We start from the raw sequence: 7,500 nt of genomic DNA on the forward strand, positions 1-7,500 counted from the left end.
TAGGTTAGGTTAGGTTAGGTTAGGTTATAGGTTAGGTTAGGTTAGGTTATAGGTTAGGTTAGGTTATAGGTTAGGTTAGGTTAGGTTATAGGTTAGGTAAAGTTATAGGTTAGGTTAGGTTATAGGTTAGGTAAGTTATAGGTTAGGTTAGGTTATAGGTTAGGTAAGTTATAGGTTAGGTTAGGTTATAGGTTAGGTAAGTTATAGGTTAGGTTAGGTTATAGGATAGGTTAGATTAGCAATGCGTTCAAATGTTTCGTCAGGGTTAACATACAGTAATATAGTCAATAAAACAAGGATAATAAAAACACGTAGTAATAACAGTATCAATAATAAAACAGTTGATAATAAAAAAAAATAAAAAAAACATATTAACATCATATAAATAAACCATATTTGTATGGTAACAATGATATACCACTAATATTTAATAACAAATAGAATATTCACAAACGTCACGATACCACCAAGATATATAGAAGCAATGGTATAATAAAAATAATGTGACACAGTTGATAGGCAATGCTGACTATATTATCATGAATATAAGGAAGCATATTAGTATGGGAAGACATTAATAAAGAAAAGATTTGTGAGAAATTTTGTGCGGATGACAATTTACTTGCAAGCTCTGGGGCGACATTAGAAAAATAATCATTAAAAGCGTCTGAGATTTGCTCTTGAGTATTTTTTATTTGCTTGTTATGGAGTATTGAAAGAGTTGCACTATCCTTTTTCACTTTTATTATTGCGTAATTCATTTATTGTTTCCCAAATCATTATCCTCGTAGATTTCATTTGGTTAAATTTATGAAGGTGTTAGATAGTTTCCATTTTTTTTGGATTCTACAAAAGCGAGCATTCCTAATTCATATGCTTTATGCAAGGTAAATTTGTGCTGTATCCATTTTAAAGTACCTTGAGTTGATCCATGTTTTTTTCTAGTCTTTTGATCGGTATGAATATTGGTATTTGGGAAGCAGACATAGTAAGTAAGTGGTGTAGCTTGTATCAAGAAACATATTGCAATTTGTGTTCGAATCTAGATGAGTCCCAGTTTAATTCTGGAATTGCGATGACGATGACGATTGATATTAATGATAATAGAAATGGAAATACAAATGAAAATCAATCAGCATTTTTTGCTTCCCTTTGTGGATTCGAACCCTCGAGCCCGGGTTCTTCCTCCTCCTCCCCCACTAAATCACTCTATCTCCCCCTCCCCCCCACCCTCTCTCCCTCTCACATCAAAGACTATATACGAAAGATAGGAAAGCATGGCAAAAGCCTGTGAGCCCCAGCGATTGGTGGATAGTGTAATATCTAAATAATAGGCGTTATGTACACGAAGTATCGTCTTTTTGTTTACTATCATGAAACGTCAGTTACTGAAAACGTTAGGAAAGGGACTGTTTCTTTTTTTGGTTTGTTTGTTTTTGCATGTTTTATGCTTCCTGTTCTAGCTGTAGGCCTGATTCTATTGATACTTTCATTGATGATAACTTGAAATCAAATAAAGAACTGTTTTACATACATGTATTTTGTTTATCCTTGATTTAATGACACAACAAATATGAATGAAAAAGATGAAGAATTTAAAAATGTCGAATGATTGTGGAGTTTATTTAATAGATTTGTTTATTTAATATATTGTAGAGTTTATTGAATTTAAGTTTATATTCATTGTATTAACACCAGAGATATTTTCTGCAATAAAATTGTATAGTGTTTAAACAATGGAATAATTTTATTGATATATAAATATGCATACACATGAGATAATTATTAATGTACTATTGTCTTTTTCTGAAAAAGTGCTAAACCTTATTTTAATGTAAGCAAAGAAATCTCTAATAAGAAAAAAAAAGTTATTAGTGAACAGAATAATTATATAATTCCATTTAAATTTATATATATATATATATATATATATATATATATAAGTAGTTCTTTGATAGTTATATTTCGCCTCTTATTTAAAAAAGACTAAAATTTCAACTGAAACTAAACCTTTAAAAAATTATGAATAAAATAAAGAAATAAAAAAATCTTTGTAAATTTATAGTCCCCTTTTAAACGTTCTCTTTTCTTAGTTACATATCTGAACAATAGATGGCGTTGTATGAAATTTTGGACCTCGCATTTTTTTTAATCGGTGTGATACGTGCTGTCCTATCTTTGGTTTCCGTGTTTTTTTTGTTTTTTTTGTTTTTTTTTGGGGGGGGGGTCAAATGATAAGTTATAATAGTTAATCGTTATAGTAATGTAAAAAAAAAAAAAAGTATTTATTATATAAAATTATTCAAAAAGTCAGTCTAAACTGTAAATAATATTTTAAAATTGGCAAAATTCTCTCTTGTATTTAATGAAAACAGATATAAATTTGTAACTAGCTGCTCGCCTGTTTGTTTACATTTGTGTCCACGTTCCCCCGTCAACTGAGTGGATGAGAATAGCGAGAATACGCCTTTATTTAGCATTATACATTCGTTGTTTCGCATTAAATCGTCGCCACATAGCCTGAATAACGTCCATCATCGCCAGAGCTTGTGCAGGGGTTGGAGCCATCTTTCTGTGTTTAGAATTTTGGTCGGACTGTTTCCGTGGTTCTCATCGCTAGTGCGACTGCGCGAGCCAAAATGACCACGATGTCCGTGGTGCCAGCGGAAAAGTAATGCGGAAAAAGTGCTAGTGTGACGGCCTTTAGACTACCGATGTCTACGCTAACCACAAGCTCATAATAACGAATGTCAAAAGTAAGGAAGTATGTGGTTTTTAAACCCCCCTGACTTTACTTTTCAATGGAGATGTGATGGCCTAGTGTTTAGAGCATCGGACTTCGTGCCGCCCGTGTTCGAGTGTTCGAGCCCCGGCCGGTGACAGTGTTTCCTAGAGCAAGAAAATTTACTTTAATTACTTAGTCGACTTGGGGGTGTATGTGTGTGAGTGATTGTGTATGTGTGTAATGTATAATGTATATGTATAGTCTAATATACACTTTCCTTTCATTTCAGGATTGGTGGTGTGGCATGCTAGAGCCTCCCGGGGGCTCAGGATTGGTGGTGAGTGATGGTGAGTGGCGTGCTAGGGTCTCCCGGGGGCTCAGGATTGGTGGTGAGTGGTAATGAGTGGCGTGCTAGGGTCTCCCGGGGGCTCAGGATCGGTGGTGAGTGGCGTGCTAGGGCCTCCCGGGGGCTCAGGATTGGTGGTGAATGGTGGTGAGTGGTGTGCTAGGGTCTCCCGGGGGCTCAGGATTGGTGGTGAGTGATGGTGAGTGGCGTGCTAGGGCCTCCCGGGGGCTCAGGATTGGTGGTGAGTGGCGTGCTAATTACATTGTTATTATTATTGTGGTGAGAAATTACAAAAAAATGGTGATTAAGGCTCATGAAGCAGTTGTTAAAATGGCCTTTGTTCCGTAGAGTTCAGGGAGGAGCCTAAATAGATGGCCAGCTGATAGTTCTTGTTGCGGAATAGAAATAGAGATGGAAATTACCGTGGGTGTAGTGTCACGTGATCTGGGTATTAAGAACGCGATGGTGAGGATTCAGGGCAAGCAATTTTGGCCGGTAGTGTTCGTCTGAAATTGGAAATGTTAACAAAGGAAGAATGTCAATGTTTGTGTGTTAGTGCGTGTGTGTGTCTACTTGCGTTTGTACCTGTGAGACTGCAGAGAAATTCCTTACATGACTGAAAATGATCAGCACAGACTTGATATAAAATTCATATTAACGTCCATTATAGACACAAATTATTAGAGTAACCATTTATAGTGCTTCTTTTCCTGCATCGTATTTCCAGCTCCAATGATGAACACAGAGGCTGTCATAATAATAAATCCATCAAAAGCCTTGAGAATTTCTAACCAGTAATGGCGGAGTGGTACGGGCGCCGATCCCCAGGCGGAGGTCCAGCGTTCGCTTCCATCCCAGGCCAAGGGGAAGGTGTTCTCCGTCGGTGCCATGACCTTTTTCTGTCGTTGTTTTGACGTTATTGCTGTTCTGTTCTTATTATTTTGGTTATTGTTATTATAATCATTATCATTGTCATTGTCTTTGTTATCATTGCCTGTATTATTATCATTAGTTTCATCAATATTTCTATCATCACCGTCATTTGCATTAGCATCATCATCATCGTCGTCATTATTAGCATTATCATCATAACCATCGTTATCATCTTTGTTATCAATATTATTATTATCATTATCATTATAATTACTGTATTATTACTGTGATTCTTGTTATTATCATCGTCATTATTCTTTTGTTTTCTTTTTTGTTATCATTATTATTATTATCATAATTATCATAACCATTATTATTTTCATTATTATTATCATCATCATCATGATATAATATATATATATATATATATATATATATATATATATATATATATATATATATATATATATATATATATATATAATGTGTATATATAGACAGACACAAACATACACACACCATTTTTTTTCTTTCTTTTTTCTGGTCCCTTGGCTTTTGCCTTCTTTGCTCACTCTGTCTCTCTCTCTCTATCATCTGTCTCTCTCCTCTCTCTTGCTCTGCTCTCCTATTTGTAGATCTGTTTTCTGCCTCTCTCTCTGTCTGTCGGTCTGCCTGTTTCTCTCTTTGTTTCTCTTTCCCCTTCTCCCTCTGTTTCTGTCTGCCCGTCAGTCTGCCTCTGTTCGCCACCTTGTTTGTCTATCTATCTGTCTCCCTTTTCTCTCTCAACATCTATTCTTTTTCTCTTTGGTACATCAAGGAACTACGGAAAGAAGATAAAATCACGTGAAAATATTTGGAGGAAGAAAGAATGAAAGCAAATGAGACCAAAAGGAGGAAAGAAAAAAAGAAAGAAGTAACGAAAATGTACAAAGAAAACAAAGATAAAAGAAAGACGTATTGGAAAACAAGAAAAAGGAAATCAGTACCAAACATAAAAAACTAGAATGAAAAACCACGTACCAAAGGAAAAATAAAAAGAGATAAGGAAAAGAAAACGGTAAGAGAACACAAATAGACTCATCATTCCGGAAGCAGTGGAATAAATAAAATGAGTAAAATACTCTGAATGTGTGTGTGTGTGGGCGCGCGCGCGCGGTTAGGGGGGATGGGGGTGCATGTTTCTCTGTGTATTTGCAATTTATTCTTAAAATACTGAATATAGATATAAGAAAAAAGAAGTGATACAAAAAAGGTAAGGCAAACACGCGAGGAGCAATAAGCTGGACCCAAAAAGATGTCCCTTAAAACGCGGCGAAAACCCTTCCAAATGCTCCCCACAAAAGGCGCCGACAACAAGGAGAGGCAAAATTTGCCGAATTCTGAATTAAAATGAGATGTGATGTGTATCTCCAAACATTCAGTACGAATGGACATCACATTCTAGTGACACATTCGATTTGTTTGCGAAATTTGCTGAAAATGATTCAACTTCTTTACTTTCTAATAAATGTTAAGGGAAAATATTACTGATAGAATGGCCCAATAGATATTGATAAAAATTGATCTCTAGTTCCTTGTAAACGCTGGTTACTTTACTGCTCAACATTTGAATAGCATTCACGAAACAAACAAATGAAAGCAGAGGAAAAGAAATGAGGAAATAAACACAAATACTTAATCCCCTTATCTTAATCACAAACACTTATCTTCATCCCCCCACCCCTGTTCTCTTCCTCCCTCTCTCTCTTTCTCTCTAATGAAGATAGTAAGTGGAAAAAAGAAAAATACGTGAATCCAAGTAAAAATGAATTGATAGAAGGAGATTTGAAGGATTTCAATATAAAAGAGAAAGAGATAAAGCCATCCATAAAAGAACAAGAATTGGCAGTGCGGAACAGACAAACAGAATCACACCAAAAGGTAAAGAGAAGAATTCAGAGATGATAAGGAAAAGGAAACAGGCTGTTTATAGGCAGATGGTAATACACGCAGAGAAAGAGAGAAAAAGAAAAAGGACGAAGACGAAAACAAACTAAACACAGATACACTAAAGACCTATGTGAAAGTAGGGAAAAGGGATAAATAATACAGAGACAGAGAGAGGATATATATATATATATATATATATATATATATATATATATATATATATATATATATATATATATATATGTGTGTGTGTGTGTGTGTGTGTGTGTGTGTGTGTGTGTGTGTGTGTGTGTGTGTGTGTGTGTGTATTGCGTCGTCTAAGAAGGCCAGGTGCGACGCGTCCACCTCGCAGTCGCCTCCTTTTCCCCGGTGCTCCTCGACTGCATCAATATATATGAATCCGAACCGAACCCTTTGAGACCAAGTCCTAATTACTCCACAAACATCGCCATATGAACAAAAAAAGGCCTACCACATGGGCTTCAACCCCAGACCCTATCCAACAGCTGCATTTCCCTACAGGGGGTCCACGCCCTGATAATTATTTGTTTATTTAGTATTATCTGCCGCGACAACACTGTGGGGTCAAAATGTCAAAAAAAAAAAAAAATGAAATCCACTCTCTGACCCTCGCTAAATCGTTATGAGCTTATTGTAGGCGAGGCATTAGATCAACTTTTTTTCTTTTGTTATTCTTTCGTCTACAATGATTATTTCAAGTATCTGAAATTGTAGTTTTTCCCTTACTTATGGAAGTGTTTACCAAAGATTAAGTGTTGCATAACTCATAATCAACTTGCCATGAAAATATCAAAAATGAAAAGTGTCTCATTTTTGATAATTCTTTCCAAAAGAAGCAAGCTTTACCTTTTACCATAGGACTGCGTGGAAATGAATCTATACCAAATTATCAGGATATGGTATAGGCCTATCGATGTTAATGTTATTATTACCAGCGTTAACTTTGGGATATGGAAGCAGTGAAAATCTCTGACAGAATCGCAGAGAACAGCCATAGACCTTTCATGATTACCACCCCTGATTTCCCCGTCACTCAGACCAGATAACTTAGAACTGAAGGTTTTTGAAGAAAAGAATGTCAGGTTTGCTTTTATCACATTAAAATAAAGAAGCACGTTGATTTGGTCGGCCTTAATCATGCTTTTAATGGGCGCTGGCCGAGAGGGTTGATGGTGGGCTGGGGCCTTCCCCCCTCCCCCCTCCAGAAAACGTTGTCTTCACTTCTGTAATCTTTAGAGCTTCTGTTGTCTTCAGATTACTGCTTTTGCCAACGACTGCAACTTTTACTTCACAAGAATATCAGCTTTAATTTATTGTGTCCGAACCGTAAGGATTAACCAGTGAGATGTAGGCCTATGAAAGCTATGCTCAAGGAAAACACAGCAAATTCACAGAGACAATATGCTATCTTTTTCCACCTTTCAGAAAGTATTACATGAGTAAAGGGAACTTGAAACATAATCTACGAGACAATAGATATCAAATTAGTAGTATTATGTATTATTACATAAACTGAATCCAAAGTCCTAAAAAAGAGACACAAAATTATGACAGAAATAATACCGGTAAAATACCTAAATACTGAAGTACAAACAATACACAACAA

This window comes from Penaeus vannamei, chromosome 20 (genome assembly GCF_042767895.1).
Source record: "Penaeus vannamei isolate JL-2024 chromosome 20, ASM4276789v1, whole genome shotgun sequence".
Lineage (NCBI taxonomy): Eukaryota > Metazoa > Arthropoda > Malacostraca > Decapoda > Penaeidae > Penaeus > Penaeus vannamei.